This window comes from Pinus tabuliformis, chromosome 7, assembly GCF_031772625.1.
Source record: "Pinus tabuliformis cultivar Carrire ecotype Pingquan chromosome 7, CPIR1, whole genome shotgun sequence".
NCBI classification, from domain to species: domain Eukaryota; kingdom Viridiplantae; phylum Streptophyta; class Pinopsida; order Pinales; family Pinaceae; genus Pinus; species Pinus tabuliformis.
In genome coordinates this window covers 420,459,449-420,481,010 of record NC_142293.1, presented here as the reverse complement: position 1 = coordinate 420,481,010, position 21,562 = coordinate 420,459,449, and the positions used below count along the sequence as shown (strand labels likewise).

The 21,562-nt window shown below is 35.5% G+C and overlaps 1 long non-coding RNA gene across 1 annotated transcript; it reads left to right on the top strand.

The window, feature by feature from the left end:
• Positions 1-7,802: 7,802 nt before the first annotated feature.
• LOC149247741 (uncharacterized) lies at positions 7,803-8,686 on the top strand. The gene is made up of 3 exons (XR_016265649.1): positions 7,803-8,023; positions 8,150-8,181; positions 8,325-8,686. It is a non-coding gene; the product is annotated as an uncharacterized LOC149247741 (long non-coding RNA).
• The last annotated feature ends 12,876 nt before the right edge of the window (positions 8,687-21,562 follow it).

Genomic DNA, 21,562 nt, shown 5'->3' with positions numbered 1-21,562 from the left:
TCTATGGTCTAAAACAAGCTCCAAGGGCTTGGTATTACCGTCTTGACAAATATCTCCATCAAGAATGTTTTTCAAAGGGATCAACTGATAACAATCTATATACAAAGATTGACAATAATAAATTGCTAATACTTGTTATGTATGTCGATGATATCATTTTTGGTAGCAGTGAAGAAGCCACGAGTCAAAATTTTGCTTCGGTAATGCAGGAAGAATTTGAAATGTCCCTGCTTGGTGAGCTTACATATTTTCTTGGTCTACAAGTTCAACAAAATAAAGATAGTATTCTTTTGTCACAAACCAAATATCTCAAACAGATCTTGAAAAAATACAACATGGAAGATTCTAAACCAGTATGTACCCCAATGGTAACAGGATGTAGTCTCAGCTCAAATGATGAATCAACAACAGTACATCAACCAACTTACAAATCTATGATTGGGAGTCTACTTTATCTAATAGGTACCTGATCAGACATCATGCATGCATTAAGAATAGTTGGAAGATTCCAAGCAAATCCAAAGGAATCACACCTTCAAGCAGTCAAAAGGATTTTCAAATATCTTCAAGGAACATAGAATTTTGGTTTATGGTATCCTAGAGATACAGATCTTACACTTCATGCATATACAGATGCAGATTGGGCAGGAAGTGTTGATGACAGAAAAAGCACTAGTGGTGGTGCATTCTATATGGGTTCCAGATTAGTGTCTTGGTTCAGCAAGAAACAAAGTTCAATTGCATTATCTACAGCTGAAGCAGAATATGTGGCTGCTGCATCTTGCTGCACACAACTCCTTTGGATGATGCAAACATTGCAAGACATTTAGATCACATGTACTCCACCCATATCCATTCTATGTGATAATACAAGTGCCACCAGTATTTCAAAGAATCCAGTCATGCATTCCAAGACCAAGCACATACCCATCAAATATCATTTTCTACATAAACAAGTGCTTGAACAAAATGTCAAATTGGAGTATGTTCCCTCCAAAGAACAGGTTACTGATATATTCACCAAACCACTGCCCAAAGAGACATTTGAATATCTCAGACAAAAGCTGGGAGTAGTTGATGCATCATCCTGCTATTAAATCTTATCTGTTTCAGAGAAAGGTGGTTATACACGAGTTTCATGAAGCGTAGTCACATACATACGCTGGTTTCTGTGGATATAGTCGCGTATAGGTTCGTTTGAAGAAAAGCAGTGGGTCAGAATCAGGAAGAAAGGGTTTTGATATGGTTCAATGAATTATCTACTCTGCTTGATGATGGTTACAGTCTTTGGATGACATGTGGAAATATGTTGGCTCTCATAAGTTGTTGATAACTTGTTGTATATCTGATTGATAATGATGCCTTGATAACTCTTCTATTATATGAAAGGATCAAATCTGACAGTGATCATCTAGCACAGGTTCAAGGGGAGCATATGCTTCTAATAATTCATTGTGGGCATTATCTTAGAAGATCTTGGTACAGATTCACACAGTTTTTTTTTTGATTCAGGTGGAACAGGTTCAAGGGGGTATCATGGTTGTTGGTCTAGATGCTGATTGATAGATGCTGCTAATGATAGTTACTGATGACTATCACGTTCTTGTTTAAGATATTTGGTCTCTATTATATATGTCGTATATTTTTTGAAAAGGTCATGAAACAACCTAATTTGTTACCCCACTATACATGGGATGGATGATGTAATGTTTCTTGTTTTTACATGTATAAAAAATTGGTATATTCCCACTTGGATGGGAGATGGATGTATGTATGAGTCATTGGTGATAGGGAGGTCGTCTATGATGTATGTATAGAGTCATGTTCTTCTTTTAGAACATCTTTTAGCAGACCTTGCTTATATTCAAGCGGAGCATGGACTCGCTCATGGGAATTCTACATGTGCTCAGGGGGAACATAACCCTTTGCCCTTGATGACAAAGGGGGAGAGTGACTTGGGGTTGCCATGAAGTCCAAAGGGGGAGATTGTTGGCATTATGACATAGGTGTTTTCCTTGATGGCAACTCACTCATAGTTCAGTAGGTTAACAGCACAAAGTTCAGATCAGAATGAAGAAAGGTATACGCAGGTTCACCATTGGCCAAGCCGCATATACACACAGGTTCACTATAAAAATGTCACGTATATGTACACACATACTTTCACATAATTCAAGGCGTGTGTATCTTGGAAAACTAATTTTTGGTCCAAGTTATTTGGTCCATGGTATTTTGATCCATGGTATTCGTCCAAGGTATCTGGTCCGAGGTATTGACCCCAGGTGTTGGGTCCAAGGTATTGGTCCTATGTGGTTTTGGTCCATGGTATTGAGTAAGGCCTAAGACTATAAAAGGAGGTGAAGATCATTAGGCCAAGGCACTCAAGTATCAAATATCTGATGAAGAGCAAGATCTAGTGTACAGGTTATTAGGTTATTTTGCATAGCTGGATCTAAACCAAGGATGAACCTTAGAGCTTGATAAGATCTAATGATGGGTCAAGATCTTAAGGCTTGAAGTGAAGTATCTTTATGTGGTTTGATCATTTATCTGAATAACTGGTGCATGTTGTAGTCTGTAAATATGATGATCTGGGTATAACTAAAGTCTGGAATTGTTGTAATGTTTAAATCATCATTTACAGATTTTTACGTAGGTTCACTTTAGAAAAGGTGCGTATACATGCTTGTTCTGCATATCAAAACAACGTATACATCTTAAATTTGATTTGAAGATCTGTATTCAAGTTCGCCTTCAGAAAAGAGCATATGCATGCAAGTTAGACACATGGAAGTCGTGTATACCTTATAAAATATGTTTTAGCTTCTTCTATTTGCTGTTACAGTGTTCTAGGTTCTGGCTTGGGTTCTGGTTACTATATTCTGGTTACAACATTCTGAAAGATCAGATTGAAGGGTTGTCAAAGTGATTGATTGATTCAGTTGTGGTTGGTGCAAAGGAGATTGGTTGATGCAGATATATTTGATGATTGAATGATGTTATTGACGGATCCAGTCTGATAATTTATGAAATGTGGTCCCTAGAAGAAAAGAGATGGTTGTAGCCTTCTGCAGGTAGTAGCTTGTGTACTATTATAAGTCTCCACTACTACAAAAATTGTAAAAAGAAGTTTCTTATTATTAAAAGAAAATAGAGACGATTGCAGCAGGTGGTTTTCACCCACATTGGGTTTCCACCTTATATCTTGTGTTCATATGTGTGATTGTCTGTTCTGTTTTTACTGCACCTGGTTACTGTTTGTGTGGTTCTGATGCACTGATTAAAGATCAACATATGATGAATTAACTAAATCATAAGTTTGCAAGATATATGCTAGTTGCTTTAAACACAGTTGCGTATACACGCAAGTTCCTTTAACTGAAGTAGCGTATATGTATCTTATTATGGAAATGAAAATTTGTTGACTTGCTAATACTGATTCACCCCCCCCCCCGCCCTCTCTCAATATTATTTCCAATAAACAACATAACAATGATTCTTTTATGGATGTGAGTTTGTAAATCCTCAATCCACATTTATACTTTGTTTACCAGTTGTGTAAAAATAGCCACTCAACCATGGCAAGACATTATTAAACATATCTACAGATCAAGGTTAGTCACGATAGTCTGACTTCTCCATAGTACGTTGTGTACATTTCAACTTTGTGAACACTTTATTTATTTTTGAGACCTTGAAAATCATGCTACAAGTCAATATGACTAGAGCAATATTCATACAACTCAAAAGTCAAGTATTTATGTGATGTTGGTGAGAATTTTAACCAAAGAAATAATAACCCTTTCGACCATGTGAGAGGATTTCATTAACTCTATGCCTGTTTTTCAATAATTAACCTTCATAGAGCATTTGTTGAAAGTAAATTCAAACTATAAACAACAACTTCGTGCCTTTACTCCATATTTACCAAGTTTGGTCATATTGGCAAAAAAAGTACGGAAATTCACCAATTCGGTTTCTGTACAAATGATAATTTGGTCAATTCGAATTCGATACAATAATGAGTGGTTTTCTTTTGAAATATTACTGTTGGCTAGATGAAGAATGCAGTGTGACTTTGAGTGTGTTTTGACCTGTGCAATGTGTCTTGGAGTCTTAGAAACTAAGTGAGAAAGACTCTTGTATGAAGCTAATAAAGAAATAACTGGTGGGAATAACACAGGGAAGCGCATGAAGAAATAGCTGGTGGAAATAATGCAAGGAAAGCTACAACCATGAAAATGTTGCGTAGAACTTTGGTAACGCTAAGCCTTCACTCCATCACAACGCAAAAGAATATTACAAACGATATGGTCAATAAGAACACCATACAAGGCAAACCGAACGAGAGCTCATAAGAGGCCACAATAAAAGTTTGGGTGAATCTAAGAAACTTTTATATTAAAAAAATAGAAAATGGAAAATTACAGTTGTAAATAGGTAATTATAGAAATTGAAGTATAAGAAAAGAAAACTACTATATTAAAAAAATTTAAAAAAACAATAATTCCTATGTAAAAAATAAAAGAATGGTAATTCATATATTAAAAAAATTTATAAAATTGGTAATTTGTATATTAAAAAAAATTATAAAATGATAAACTACACTTTGAAATGGATAATTCCTCATAATAAAAAACAAAACTTTTATAACATTGTTTTAACTATAATCTAAAATGAAGTGAACGTGAAGTAAATGATAAGTTTGGAATATAATGATTAATCATGATTCATTTAAACTTTAAAAAAATTAAAAGACAAAATAATAAGTTTAAATTTTTATAAGATGTATATTAACAAATTTTTGTTCGTATTAGATTTTTTTAGTCAAATTTAAAAGACAAAATAATAAGTTTAAATATTTATAAGATGTATATTATCGAAATTTTTGTGGTATTAGATTTTTGAGTCAAATTTTTCACGGTCAATTTTTTTTTGGTATGGAATTCGAATCCAAATATTGTAACTATGCTTTATTCATCGGCATGTGTTACTTGCCACCACAACGGATTTCACCTAACAAGATTTGTTGCTAGTATTGGGATATTATGCTCCCATATTTTCCCCTTGATGTCTTACTGAAATGCTTTGTCAGCTTAAGATAGAGCCAAAGATAAAGCCATGAACAAATGACTACTGCAAAGGAGTTTATTTGCCAGAAAAACTCCACGAGTAAAAAATGCATTTTATTTTTTTAAATTTAACGGGTATTTTTTTTGGCCGGGACTAAATTCGGATATTGAATGATGTTATTATTAAAATTATGTTAAATTAAGTAATTTTGTTAAAAGGTTTTATACTTATAATTATGTTCCTTTCAACACCTCGGATATAATATTTGAACCTAAAACCTAATATCGAATGAGAAGTAACTATTTCTATCTCAACCACGTTTTCAATACACACACCAAACCCTTACGCAAGCAAAATCTAAGGGATAAGGTTGAATGAATCATTCAAGTTTAACGGGCAGGATGTCAAAAGTAACGTGTTTGATTTGCCCTCAACGGCCAATATGTCAAAACTAAAAAGTGAAATGTTTGATTTCGCCCCACCAACGGGCAACCGGCTGTCAAAGATCAAATGTTTGCTTCGTACGCCCACGACATTTGGGGCATAAGGAAGTTTGCGTGCAGGAAGCTCACACCGAACAGAGGAGGTAGACAAATATCCCTACTCATAAAGAGTCATTTTGATGAGTCAATAGAGTTTGCGTGCAACTTCTGAGCAATGAAAAGTCACCCTGAAAAGACCAGGTAGACAAACCGCCTCCAAATTTGACTTTTTTGCATTACCTACATAGATTGAGCATCTTGAAATTCTGGAAACACCAGGATTGCTTGGTTTTCAACCACTACTATACATAATTTCAAACTTTCAAACTGAAATCTAAACAAAACCGGTAAAAAAACGTAGCTAAGAAACATTAACCTTCTCACCCCGCTTATTCAATTCCGTTATTTATTTTGTTCGACTACCCTAGTTATGCAACCTAATAACCCTGCTTTTTCTCAACAATTCACCTCAATACATATTGCTGCTGCGTCTCTTTTCTAACAATTCACCATACAGCCCTTTGTCAACAATACATATTGCTGCTGTTGCTTCTCCTTTCTAACATTTCACCATACAGCCCTTTCATGGGTAGAAATTTGGGATCCGTAATGACCTCTGGTATGCTCAGCCATCACACTCTTCACATGGAATCTTATAATGGCCTCAGAAAGTGGTTACCAGGGTAAACACTAACAGCTTTAACACTCTATGAAGGGCGGTCTAACAATATTTTATCACAATTTTTTGGTGGCTTCATTAATTGTTATATATAATATATATGAAAACTCAAAATCTATTTAAGTTTAGATATTTTAAAATGCAATTTTTTTGTAAGTGTAAAATTAGGTGAAAGAATTAAGTTTAGATATTTTAAGATGCATTTTTTTTAAGTGTAAAATTTGGTGAAAGAATTAAATTTTTTTAAGTTTATTTTTTTAAGAGATTTATATATATATATAAATATATGGAATCAGTATAGATACATTTTAACTCAGAATTTACTAAGATTAAATATTTTAGGATGTTTAATTTCTTTTTTATTATAAATTTTGATAAAATGTTTGAGTTGTCTTTAGTGTGATGTGTGATTTTTTGGAAGCTTTTCAGGGGTGTTTTTCTGGTCTAATATCTCTAAAATCTGGTAGGAATTTATTGAAATCACATGTTTGAATCACACCTCCAAAAGTTTGTACTTTAAGAGATTTGATTTCTCCAATTCTTGCAAGTAAAATAAATCTATGCTAGTTTTGAACAACAAACCAATAAAATGCTCTAACTACAAAATTTTTAATTTAAATTATATGTGTGTATGTGAATTGAACATAAAATGAATTACACATTCTGTAGAATCAATAATAGCATGTTTAGATAACATTTGTCAAATTAGTGAAATCCATATTAAGTAGTGAATGAATTACATATCTGCTTATTAAAGTAATTTTTTTATTATGTGATCTATATATAAAATTTGATGTAAAATTAATGTGTAAATAGAACTATTTTGTTTATGGTGGACATTGATTTTTTTTGTTATTAGTAGCTTTTAATTTGTTAATATAAGTATTATTTTATTTAATTTTTAAATCAAAGGTTATGTGACAACATCTCCTTCATATTGAGTGTCACATCTTCTTTATATTGAGTTGCACCTCTAGATGCAAAAAAAACTTTTAGTTTCAAATCCTAAGAGTCACTATTATTCTAAATACAACTATTTCATAAACGCCACAATTAACTCAATTGCAACATGTCTCCAAACACTTGAACTCATACAACTTAAGAAAAAATTATTCTCTAAATCACTAACACTAAAATATTCTTTTAACCAGTGAAACCGATGTATAACCACATCTTACTCTAACTGTGTTTTTTTAATTAATTTCAATTTTATTATAAATATAATTAATTTGAATATTTGTTTAAATATTCGTTTAAATATTCAATATATTTATACACCAAAAAAAACAATAATTCTAATCAGAAGCCTAGTAACGTGTCGCAGACATTAAAAGCAGAGCACATGTTTGAACTGCCATAATAAGTCATAAGTGGCATCTTTGACTGGTACGCTGATGGTTTGGCGGAAAGTAAAGGATCACATGTTTTCTTGGCACGCCCAGTCGCCCACGACTTTTGAGTCATGAGTAAGATTGCGTGCAGCTCTGAGCAATCCGAAGACACATTGAACAGACCAAGGTAGACAAACCACCCTGCTCATAAATACGCCTCCTCGCCCGTCCGCTTCAACTCGTGTATTTATCTTGTTCAAATCCCTAGTTCCGCAACATACTGCTACTGCCTCTGACAACAATTTTCCATCTTATTGCTGCTGGTTTGTATTCTTTCAACAGTATACCATACAGGCCTATCATGGGTAGAAATTTGGGATCCACAATGACTCTAAGTCTGCTCATCATCACCCTCTTAACATGGAATCTCATAACCCCCTCCGAAAGTCGTTACCCTGGTAAAACACTAACCAGCTTTAACACTTTGACAATGGTTGTCTGACACAATTTTATATCAGAAATTTGCATGTGGCTTTATTAGTTGTTTTCTAACAGATAAATGTGTGCATTATATTTTTCCTCAGTGTATATTGGGAAAGAGCCAGTAAAACAGCAGGTACCCCTCTTTCACCGCCATTCTCTATTTATTTTCTTTACCCTGTACTCAGGAGTCAGGAAATATATATAAATAAGAGAGAGAAGTGATGTACTTTTATGTAAAGTAACATGTTTTGATGGACATGTAAATGAACGCTGCAGGGCAGCGTAAATGCAGTCAACGACACAAAGCTAAAACCAAAACTAACGGATGGATTGATATCCGTGTCCCTTGTGCGAGGGCAGCCAAGCACATCTCATGACGGAAGACATCATTAGAGCAGTCACCATGTATGCTCTTGGTTTCTTTACCTTCTTTTACAACGCTGAAAAGTCTCCGAAATAGAGCATAGTCTATTATCTTTGGTTTTTTATCACAAAAATGGTGATACGATGTATTAATCATATTGTCTTGAAACATATGAAGATATCTTTTGTTTGAACATGTTTTATTAAGTGGAAGAATATGGAAGAGAAAAGGTATAATAAGACGATTCTTTCATCCAGAAACATTTACGTTTACATTTACTGATTTTAGTTGTAATTGTAGTTTTTGCTGAGGAAATATAGCTTTAGTGAGCATTTCATCTTTATATTTGCTATATTGTAAAAAGAAGTGGTCGCAATAAACTTCTGACTCATCATTCTTTCCCATTCTCAAAACACGGAATTATTTCTCTGTATGTTTATGCTAATTAGAAGTTTTAGTTTATAACCGTGAATAACTGAAAAACCATATGGATTCTGTTCCATCATATATTTCTGAAGTTTTAGTTTATAACCGTGAATAACTGAAAAACCATATGGATTCTGTTCCATCATATATTTCTAACTTAGTTAGGACATTTTCCAATAATAGAGTCCTCGTTTGATCTCTAAAGGAGGGCGGAGACATGTTTATTGCAGCCCACTATAAGTTGTGTAAAATGTACAATCTCTTGAAAAAATAATCGACATCTCAGTGAAAAATTTATAGCATTCTTATACTAATTAGGTGGTGCAAATGAGATGGTACAACTTCTTGTGTAGTAGAGTCTTCATGTAAGAATGTTTCCGTAGATTTTTTAAAAGTGATTCATGAAAAAAGCTTCTCGCTGAAAAATTTATAGTATTCTTATATTAATTAGGTGGTGCAAATTAGATGGTACAACTTTTTGATTAGAGTCTTCATGTAAGAATGTTTCCGTACATTTTTAAAAAGTGATTCAGAAAAAAAAACCTTAGATTAACATTAAAAAAATAATGGAAAAGAAACATAAAAGATTATAATATTATATTTAAATTAAATTATAGTTTAAAAATTATTTGTGTATTGGAAAGACGGAGAGGAGGGGTGAATAAGTATTTCATTCAATTGTTATATTAAGTGAGTGAAATTTTTTCACAATAGGAAACATAAGGTATACCAAAAATAAAACTAAAATATCTATAGTAATAAAGTTTAAATGTTGAAGACTCTCATTCTTAAATTTTGGCTTCAATTATTACAAAAATTCACTTTTTTCAAGGCTCCAACCATGAATGAGGACTCCAATCCTCTCAATCTAATGCAGGCTCCGACTTGATCTATATATGAGGACTCCAATTCTCTCAATCTAATTTAGGCTCCAACTTGATCTATATATGAGGACTCCAATCCTCTTAAGCTAATTCAGGTTCCAACCTTTCCAAAATACTTTCTTCAAGGTGTCTCAAAGCTATTCCAAGATATCTTCAATAGTTGCTCCAAGTATGACTCCTTTCCAAAATACTTTCTTCAAGGTGTCTCAAAGCTATTCCAAGATCTCTTCAATAGCTGCTCCAATGATGACTTCAAGTCTACTCCAAGAATGCTTCAGATATGATTCAAAAAAGTATTATAGGGCTACTTTAAAATGTCTTCAAGTCGGCACTAAAAAGTTTGCTCCAAAGCTCTTCAAGTTTGCTCAAAGAGTGTCTTCAAAGCTCTTCAAGTATTCTCAAATGTATCTTCTAAAGACTACTCCAAAGTAGCTACAAGGCTACTCCAACATGGTTCCAAGAGACTACTCCAAGTATGCTTTAAGGTTTTCCTGAGGAGGTCACCAAGGTCTGTCCAAAAATGCATTCAAGTCTGCTCCAAAAATCATCAAGAATGCTCCAAAAAGGTTTTCTTTAAAGTGATTATATGATTGCTTCAAAGCATTTCAATGAATTCCTTTAAGGAAACTCAAAGAGGTCTACAAGATTGCTCCAAGAAGTACTTCATTTTTGCCTCAAAGACTGCTTAAGAACTACTCAAAATTGTCACCAACGAAAGCTCTTGAATGCCTCCAAAGTGAGCACAAAGTATGCCTAGAATCTAAGTCAGAAGTGGGCCAAAAAGAAAGATCATTTAGGGTTGAAAGTCTATCCTTGGGAGGCAGAATTATAGGCCTGAATCAATTCTCAAAAATACCCTAGTTGCAGGGCCGAAAATATTGGTTGTAGGAGTCAAGCTTCACACAGCTGAATGTGACCTTCCACAAACCCGAATTTCTCCACATGGCCAAATTCTGAACTTTACCTCAGGATGGAATATGAGATGGTAAGAGATTAGAATTTGAGTTGTAAGGAGGTTGACTTGCATGCCAAAGATAGACCTAGTTCTTAACCTTCAATAGTAGTTGGGATATGTGCCACAAAAAACAAACATTTAGAAATAGTTTTGCTCAAGAATATATCATAACATGTCTAGATGAACCCACCAACAATATTCAAACCAAAACAAAAATAGTAATCCAAAGAATTCTTCCTTTCATCTCTTTTTAGGTTCATGAGATATAAATCTTTTTTCCCTTCTTCACAAGTCTGAATTCTTCTACACATTCTTGGTCAAGTTGGTGGCTGAAATGGAGGAGAAGTCTCTTGTATTTATATTAGTTCAATCACATTAACTGAACTAACATGTCTATTGGGGGAGGGCCAACTTGTTCAGATAGGGTCGACTTGGACAAAGGGTTAAACTGATGGATTTTAGAGTTAAAATTTAATTTCTCCTCAATGGAGAGGAGTTAAGAGGCATGCAATAGCTCATTAGAAAGGGATTAAGATGATATTTAAGACTATATTTTACATTCCTCTTTAGATGGACATCCCTTTGACATCAATAACAATTAATTCTTCCAACAATCTCCCCCCTTTGTTATTGATGGAAACAATCACCTCATCGTGCTACTCCCCCTATCATCATGTTCTCCCCTTTTGACATCAATAGAAAAGGGATGCTCCTCCTATCTACAACTCCCTGTCAGTTGATCCCCTTAATAAGGATTGCTCCCCATGAGTTTGCGCTTCCTCTCTTCTTTTGGAGGCTTGGACAAACAATGTTATTGTCTAGTGCATTTTTGAAATATCCCAAGTGACTCGACCTAAGACTATTGGTTAAATCTAGATTATAGTTAAAGAAAGTATTTCAGTTTATTTGTTATTATAAAATTAGGAATGTTTTGTTTAAGTTGGAAAGAAAATCAATGGAAATTATTTGTATAATATTCTTGATAATATTGCAAGGGTTACTTGGAGAGTTAAAATTTGTTACCAGTCAGTAAGTAGTTGGAAAAGTTAGTTATGTCCCGAAAAGGGAAATCACAAAAGAGGAAAATGTATTCATTCATTGTGGATTTGTTTTCTAAGATAAAAGAAGGAAGGGTTCTAAAAGAAAAAATGGTTAGAGAGAAATGCCATTAATTTGGAAGAGAAAGGAAATTTGCTAAGAGTTTAGAAAAGAAAGAAATGGTTGGAGACAAATGACATCATTATGGTTCTGTTAAGTGGGGTTATTGTGGGAGAAAAAATAGTAACTTTCAAAACACCAGTGGGAGATAAATGTTGGTGAAACCCTAAACGAAGCAGAACACTACTTAGGGTATGTTGAGAAACCTATTGGGACATTTTTATTTTGATTGGAAAGGAATATAGCTTGGGGGTAGCTAGGCGGGTTGCTAGCTTATGTTGGGTGGTCTGAGGAAGCTCTTAGCATATTCCTTGAAACTCTGAGATAAGTCTCTAAACCCATAAATTAGAAAGAAAAATAGAGAATTCAAAAATTATTATTTTGTGTGTGAATGTTGGTAAAAGCGCTGTAAATTTTATGTATATATATGCATAGAAATAGTAAGAAATGCAGGATTACATGTACTAAAGGCTTGCGCAAGAAGGATATGAAATAAAGAAAAATAGGTCCATCCAGTACATCATTGGAAGAGCATTAAATGATTCTTTGGGAAAGGTAAAATATGGTGTGTACAATTTGGTATTATTGATACAAGACAACCAGAACTAGTGTAGTAGCATAACTGTGTAGGACAAGAACTATTTAGTAGTGCAAACCCCTTTTAGTGTAAAGACTCAATTAAAAGTTATACCAAGGAGATGATTACCCTGTACCTAAGTAAAACAAATAAAAGGGACAAGGTTAGTGCCTTACTGTTAGCGATTATTTCCTATTGTTTAGCGCAATCCCTAGCTTTAGAAAAGGATTACACAACCAGAATAAGGGAAAGGAAACATTATCAAGCCCATTTTAGGTCATAAGAGGGGTCCTCGTTAACATGTTAAGTAGGCCTTTTAAATACATGATAAATATATTTTCAAATGCACGAGAAATGATGCACTATAAATCTTGAGTATGATAAATATCGTAATTGAAAAATAGGACAGGTCGAACAAATAATGAATTGTTTACTAACGATTATTTCCACCTCATAACAAAAAAGAAGAAATTATAATGACTAAACTACATTAAACCCTTAGTCCATAAATAATAAGAGTTTATTATACATTTATAAAAATGGTTGTAACCTATTATCCTCCACAATATCCCAAGGCTAAGAAGGGAGATCGAAGGAGGCAACCTTAAACCACTTACAGTTCAGCAGCTAGCACTGCTAAACCAGAGAGGGATCTCTCTATGAATTCACAGCCAATGATGACTGGAATAGGAAAATATGTCAGGCTAGAAATGTTAGGGTCAAGTAGGGTTTTGAAAGTTTTAGTTGGATGAAGAGTGAGAACCAGGTAGCTAGGTCAAAGTATCAAAGGGTTACAACAACAAATATAGAGAGGAGCAAGGTAGCAATGCTTTTGTGATGGCTTTAGAGTTTGTCAGTGTCGTGTAGTGTTTAAAGAATAAAAAGGTCTTAATGAGCATGCACACCATGAATTCATTAAGTAAGAAGGAAAATTACACAAAATGATATCCCCATAAAAACAAAGCTTTTATGAAAAGGATTTTGCTTATAACCTTTAAGGAAAATCACTTAAGAAATAAGATATGGAAAGGAGACATGTATATCATTCATAAAAAACTATAACAGAGGAAATACATCATCACAAACTTACCTCACATGAATTCCTAAATAATAGCTGCAAACTGCTCCTTTGATTTCCTGAATAAAGAGTTGAAGTACAAGCTACAAGTGGTCCAACCTCTAATGTCCAACCTATGATGTCCAACCTTGTGTTTGACTAAAAAATACATTCATATAGACCAAGAAACCATTTCCCCACTCTCAGGGGTCGAATCCCTCAATGTAGCATCAATTACATGAAAATCTCAACCAAAACCCTAAAGACTAGGGAGGTTCAAACAAACCCTCCATTTAGAAAAACTGATACATTTGACCTCAAATCAACTTTTAAGAGAATGAATCTAAGTCAAAATTATTCTACCAAAGCCTATTTACCCATAATTACATCATTAAGACATCAAAATAGAAAAATTACATCATTAGGTCGAAATCTGTTGAAAAAATGCTGAAGAAAATCTCTCACAGGGATATGTGCAACGCCTGGCTTGCAGGAGGATTTTGGAGGCCTTCCTGTGCTCACAATTCTGAGATTGATAGCTCATGGGAAAGCTATGGATCTATAGTTATCATTTGACTCATCAAGAAAGTCATTTGGATACTCCATTAGGGAGAAAAATAAATTTTCCCAAGACTACTCTGATATTCGCAACGCCTGTTTCAAAATAGTGGCAGAAAGTGACTTTTTGACCCCTTTTTTGACATTTTATCTCAATCTATCTTCTGAAAAGTCTGCAAAAGTGGATAGCTGAGATTATTAGGCCATTATCTATCCAATTGTGGTGAGTTTTTGGCAAAAGGAGCACTGAGGAAAAAGCGTAGCGCCTAGGCACTGCGCTTATAGTTGTTTCTGAGTCTCAAAACAAGCTAAAAACTACCAAAAATTCCAAAATGACAAAAAATTCTCAAAATTTCTTCAAAATTGCCTAGTGAAGTCATCATATGATATGTCATGCCATGAGAGAGGCCTCAACAAGTAGATCAAGCTTGTCTTTGTCCTTTTGGCTAATTAGGGTTTCCTTGAGCTTTTTCTTCAATTGCTTGATTCTGACTTGGGATACCATGTTCTTTGTGTAGTAATGCATGACCATGTGTCTTTGCAAGTTATTTTCCCTCCTTTCCTTCTTGAGGAGATTCTCTAAGTGGCCATTGACCTTGTCAAGCCAATATACTCTGTCTGCATTGATCTCTTTAGCAATTAAGTCATTCACAGTGATTTGACCTCTAGGTGGAGAAACTTCTTTTTGCAGCTCAAGGGCTCTCTTGAGACCTCTTGTTCTTGGTTTCCCTAGTGTGCTTTTCTCTTATTTATCCTCTGAATCATCCAACTGAACCATTTCTTTTCCTTTTACATCCTCCTTCTTCAAATTTTCTATGTGCTTGTTTTGGAGCATTTGGTTTAATTTCAATTACATGTTTTCTTGGTGTAAGCATGCTATCAAAGCAATTTCCTTTGTAATAAGTCTTAGTCACTTCTTCCCTAAAAATCCTCTTGGTAGGTTTGCTTGAAGAAGCTACCTCTTGTTGTGCTGGTGAGTTTAGAGGTGTTGATTCACTACTAGATGTAGTTGGAGAAGCTAGGGGAAAAGTTGAATTTGCAAAGCCATCCCAAGACAAATTTACCTGTGCCAATTGATGACAAACTAGAATTTTCACCAAGCCATGATGAAATAGACTAGTATGATGATTTTCTCCCATATTTTGTACCTTCTCTATCATTTTTGTTAGGCTTTTGTAAAGATAGTAAGGCAAGTTGAGTAGCTTCACACCGGTGAAATGCATCAAAAGCCTCATGTGGTACTAATACAACCTTGAATACCTGCCCTCACATGTAAAATATTTCATGATAAATCTCATGAGAGGGGCATATCTATCCAGAAAATGTCTGAATGGAAAAACGTGTTTCGGAGCTATCTTATATTACGGTTTCAAGTACACCTTGTAACTTTGAAGGTTATTGTCTCTTTTCTTAAACCAAATTTCTCCAGTGTTTAGAATCCATGTGGTTGTAGAGCTGACTTCCCTTGAAAGATTGAACACAATTCCTACTATATTTACCTTATCCCTCCTCAACTTGGTGGAAAAAGAACTGGTTAATTTGTCATGAAACCTAAGTTGCTCAATTCTTTGGCAAAAGGCAAGACAACCTGCATCTTCAAATGATTTTCTGATGAAAGGTGATGATATGATCTCTTGGGTTGAGGTAGGCTCATATATGATGACCTACCCTCCTTTATGCCTCTTTTGTTTAGATGATTCAAACTCCATGGAAAAACCTAGCTCTATGGGGAGAAATTAGGGTTTTACTTGTAGGAAAACAGGGAATTCAGATAGCTTGAGGAAATTAAGGGAAATGAAAGGGATAGGGAGCTTGTAAATTCTTGGGAAAATTTGGGAGGATAGTGAGGGATGTTAGGGAGCTAAGGAAGGTGGAATTTCAAAATTTGGGTGAGGGAAAGGGCTTTAAAGAGGGAAAACATAGTCCTAGCCTAGGAAAATGTACTCTAGGCTAGGGTTTGTGTAAAAATGATGAAATTTAGGGATGGGTTTGATGGGGGTGTTTGGGAATGTGTAATTAGGGTAGGAGGAGGTGTATAAGCATCAGGATACAAGTTTTGATAATAATTCTACCATGGAAATCATGAAATCATGAAAACTGTCTTCAAAACCCTAGGAGAGGGAAATGAAACTTAGCAACACAACTAAGAGATTAATTGAGCAAATAAGAGGCCACCAACCTGGATTTAATGTGACACAACCTGAATTTGATGAAAGAAACCACTGCAAATAAGTTTGCAACTCTTTGATGAAAAACACAGCAATCCAAGGAAATGCATAGTGCAGCTGAGGATAAGCGCAACGCTGAAAAGAAACTGAGCTTTGGGTATGCAAAGACTGATCTTTAGTTGGAAAATGTGATTTTTCTTGGTAGAGTAATGTCTTGGAAAATGAAATGAGCAAATGGAGAGTGAGTTTGACTCCTTTATAGCTTGTGGAAATCGATTTTTGCTTACATATGGTAGTGGACCCACCATCATTTTTCATAACTTGACTTTGATGTATCTTTACAATGCAGCTTCATAACTTTATGAAATTATTACATTATGAATGAGATAAAAAAAAATGCTTTAAAACCTTTTATTGACAACTTGACTTTCACTACTCCTTTATAAAATGATTTTAATGGTGACATGACCAATTTTCAGGAAATTAACCCTATGACCTAGTGGTGACCCAGCATGGACTTATGAGATGAATTATGACCATGATGACCATGACACTCTTTCAAAAAGGAATTACCTAACCATGTTGATGTTCATTGACCATGAAGGTTGAAAGGGGTAATAATAAACCTAGACAACTAACAAGTGACCAAATTTTTATTGAAAACCTATTTGAAACCATAAAAATTTGATCTAGGACCATAACAAAAACTTTAAAAGAGCATAGTTTGATCACTGGTGACTGACAGGACTGGCAGACACTAACACTAGCTCCAACTGGGGATGGTAGCTCCTTTAGGAGGCGTCGACAACACCGTAGATCAAGTAGCCTTATCCATTGGGAATAGAATCAATAATAAAAATTTAAACTCAAAACTGTAAACTGACTGACAAACGGAACTGACTTGACTGAAAACTTACTGAACCTACTTATGGCAGCAGGCCATCGGGATCTTAGGGCCTTCACTACAGGCTTCAAATCCTGATGGTAATTGCCCACTTGCTGAAGATATATATATATACACTAATGTGATGTGATCCCTCCAGTGTAACCAATCCAGCAAATGGCTACTTACTTGAGTCCCACTCACACTTTCCTTGAGCAGGCAGAAAAAACAAAAGCTAGGCCACTCCAAGTGTTCACTGAACATGTGTACATGATCCATAAATATAATAAAACTCATCTCCCTTGATGACTACAACAACTTGACAAAAGGATCTTGAAACTTGTAAATGACTACCTTCTCTTGATGATAAAAAACGAGACAAGAATCTTCTTCCTTTTTAGACATTGGTTATTTTATAAAATGAAGTTTGTCTTTCTCAAGCGAAATAGATGTAGACTACAAATTTTTGGATGAACTTAGTAATGAGACTCTTGCTGAACAAGACAATGAAGCTAGATGCCTGATCAAATTCATGTCATATTTGTTTTGAAGCTCATAGTTGAGTAATGGAGAAGGACTTTGACTATAGATATCATCCAAAGAATCATGTATTGGATCATTGAGAGTTTGAGTAGACTATTGCTGATGAGCACCAGTATTGCAGCAAGGATGTTGCAACTCCTGGGCTACCAGCTTTACTTATCAACCAAGGGTTTATACAAACTTGGAGGTGACAGTGCTATATGCACAAGTAAAAGTGAAGTTCATGCCTGTTGTCACTGTTCATCAGGTGAGAGACCTCAGGGGCTCCAACCCAAACTTCTATAGAGTTAGAAGAAGCTTGATTCTTTGATGGAAGAAGAGAAAATCTATGCTAAGAGAGCTACTCTACTGCAGTAATGAAGAAAACAACATGTAATGCTAAATCACACCATATCCTAATTAACCATTTAAACAACTATGCTAAGAAGAATTTCTAAATAAACACTAACCTAATGCTGCTATCTAAGCTACAGAAGTAAAGAGAATCAACCATACTAATGTGTAAGAAAGAAAACTAAACTAAATCTATTTTCACTTTTTTTGGTTTTTTTAGGCAAAATCAAGTATGCAAATTAATTGTTCTTGTGGATGTGACAGGTGGATGGAAGGTGATTGAGGATGGCTAAAAGGATTATGGAGTGGTTGGATGGTGTGGAAGGGTCCTAGGAGGCCTTTTGTGGCTTCCTAGAGGTTCCCCATCAATTCGGCCTCAAAACAGGCTGTTTGAGGAAAACCTATAGGATGTACTAGAAACCTACAGCATGATCTTGTAGGAATTACAGAAAACCTACAGGATATGGCCAAGAGCTAATTGTGAGGTGTTGGAGGTGTTGGGAAGCTTGGAAAAGGTGTGTGATGAGTGAGATGGGGTGTTAGAAGGTCTAGGAACACTCAGGAGTCAATATCCAAGATCAGAGATGGCTAGATTCACTCAAGGTATCTAGGGGAATTTCAATAAAAAAATGACAAAAACTGGTGAGAGTGATGGTGGAAAAAGAGATGGTTATGGTGGATGAGGTGGAAGGTGGCTACTGGTGATGAAGTCTGGGTCTCCTCCTGAAGTACCTGTTGTGCTTAAAACATATGTGTTTCCCAAGAACTATGCAACAAGATACATTTTCATAAACTAGAAAAGCATGAATCAATTGCCTATATTATGCATGAAGAGAGTGCTAAAGGGAATGAAAGCATGAGTGAGATCTTATTGCAGAAATGGAGTAATGGAAAAAGATGACAATGAAATGAACCAAATGCTGAATCAAGACAACAAACTCCAAATCTCATTAAAGAACTAGAAATCTATGTTTTTGGCGCTGCTGAAGGGTCTCTTCCTCAAGTCATGGTCCCAGAGGAAGGAAGTGAGGCCGAGACACCTGCTGAAAAACTTATGGTGATCCTTTTTCTCCTTGCTAACCTTCTAATTGAAAGAAGTCACAAATGGAAGCAAACTAACATACAACCAATCTAATCTACACTACTGTAATGGAAATGCATCTACTTAAGCAAATGAACAATTAAAATATGAATCTATGATAACATACATGTACAGTAAAGAGGAGCCTTGGCTGCTATGGTTGGGCCCTAACCCAGGAGCTTCATCCCTCTGAGCTAACTCAGTGCTGGCTCAAAACAAAACTCATTCTTATTATCAAAACAATGGATTACATCCAAAACTGTCACAAGTCTTGCAGCTTGAAAATAGAGTAGAGTTTTACAATCAAAAATCCAAATCCTACTGAGGTCCTAGGCCTCTCTACTTATACATCTGAAGTCTCCAACAACTTCCTTAAAATTAGGGAGGCTTGGCTCCCAAACTTGAGATAAACTGGTGCTTTGTCTTTCACTTGCTTGGCTGCCTTCTAGTCCTCATGATTTGGCTATTTTCACTCCAAGATGATGGAGGAATATTCGAATGGAAGGGTAGTAAGTGAGGAGGATTTACCTCATATAATTCCTCTCCCTTGTCCCATTTGAGTTTTGACCAAGGACTTTTCCAAAATTCCTTGGTTTTATCTTTTAATCCTGCATTAAATACACATTAGACCACAAAGAAAAATATCCAACTATAACTCATCTCATAAACAAAATATAATCAAAAATATGCAATAAGTTATGAGAATAGTTGGTTTGAATAAGCTAGGAGGTGAATTAAGGCCCATATAATTACCCAATGATGAGGCTCATCATCACCCCCTACTAAAAGTTTTTCTCATCCTTTGAGAAACTTAGTCAATGTGCATGTCCTTCATGGCTCTGGTAGCCTCTCTGACATCCCATGCCTCTGTTGTGGTCTCTTATTCTTGTTCATAGAATCCTGCTTTCTTTTCTATCTCTTCTCACTGCCTCTCTTCTTCTTCTTCTTTCCTATCTTCTAGCATCCCTAGGAGTAGTGGTGGATTGAGTTTTAGGCCTATCCAATTGACCTTTAACATTTGCATTCATTACTTATACATAGGTGTCATGTTGAGTGCCTCTCTCAAACTTTGAGGGGAGTGATATTCTCTGATCTTCAAGTTGTGTGGTAGTGTGTTCCATCTTCTTAGGCATGCATGTATAATATCATCTCCTAGCAGCCTAAACATATCCCCAAAATGTGAAATTTCTTGCTCTTGGGAAGAAATATATCTAGGTGCCAGCTGAGGGTCATTCGCAATAAAATTATGGGTGCTGATTAGGGCCATGGGATTTTATTGTTTAGCTCTGATGAAAAGAGGTTCATTTTTCTCTCTTGCCAATATTCTTTTCATCTCTACAACCCTTGACAACTCATGGTTCATCCATGATTCCAAAGCCGTTAATTGTAGATCTCTTAGCTTGGCATTAGGATCCCAAACATTCATGTCTATGAGGGCCATGTTGTGGAAATAAAACTTAGCCATGTTGGCCCTATCCTCTAGTGTACTTTGATCACAAAGATCAATAAATTGTTTGTTGTCCTGAAATGGCATGGTGCCCCTTTGTGCTAGTTTTTTAATCTGAAACTGCAACCATTGTTCTTTGAGGTAAAGAGCATAGGATTTAGTTGGCATCCTACACTGGATGGCCTCCAAGGAGAGGCTGGCCATACATGTTAGTTGGTTCTCCCTTTCCTGCAGTTGTCCCCTCAACCATGCATTTTCCCTCTCAAGTTGATCTCTCATTATTGCTTCTCTGTCCCTTAAGCCACTTAGCTCTTTGCCCATTTCTTTTGAGCTTCTCTTGCATGTGCCCAATGTCTTCCACCCATTTTGACTTGGTGATTTGCATCCATCGATGGGTTCTGGCCCTTTCCTTCTCAAGTTCGAAAAATAATGGGATGGCAAATTTTTGAGGTATTACCCTGCCTCCTTCAATAAACTGGTAATAGGAGTCCAGGTTAGGTTGGGGGCTTGGTTCCTTTGTCTCTGGGTCTTCTTCTTTTGTTTCTTGCTACTCCCCTACCTTGCTTTCCAATTTCTATGCTTCCTGTAGTTTCAGCAGAGTATCTTGTAGGACTGTTTTTGCTTCCTGTAGGTTTTGTTGTGGATCCTGTAGGATTTTTTGTGGATCCTATAGGATTGCATTACCCTTTGAGGAAGTTGATTTAGTATTAGGTCTGCTTACATATGTGATTGGTAACTTAGGGGAAGGCATTTTTTCCCTTTGAGTAGGGGAATATTCAATCTCAATAGGAAGTTTTGTTGATATTTGTGGCTTCCCTTGTTTGATTCTTGTGCTCTTTCTTGTTCTGAAATATAGGGGGTTTTCCTCCTTCTTTATCCTTTTTGCTTGAATGGGGTACTAAGAGCAGTGGGGGTAGCTGTTGCCTCTCTCTCAATGCCCTCTGGGGACACCCTAGGTGCCCCTCCTTGTGTTCTTTCCCCTCTGTTTCAATGCCTTCTTCCTATTTGTTTTTCCTTTCTTCTTCCTCTTGTGGTTCTTCTTCATCTCCATCAATTTCTTCCTTAGTTTCACCATCATCC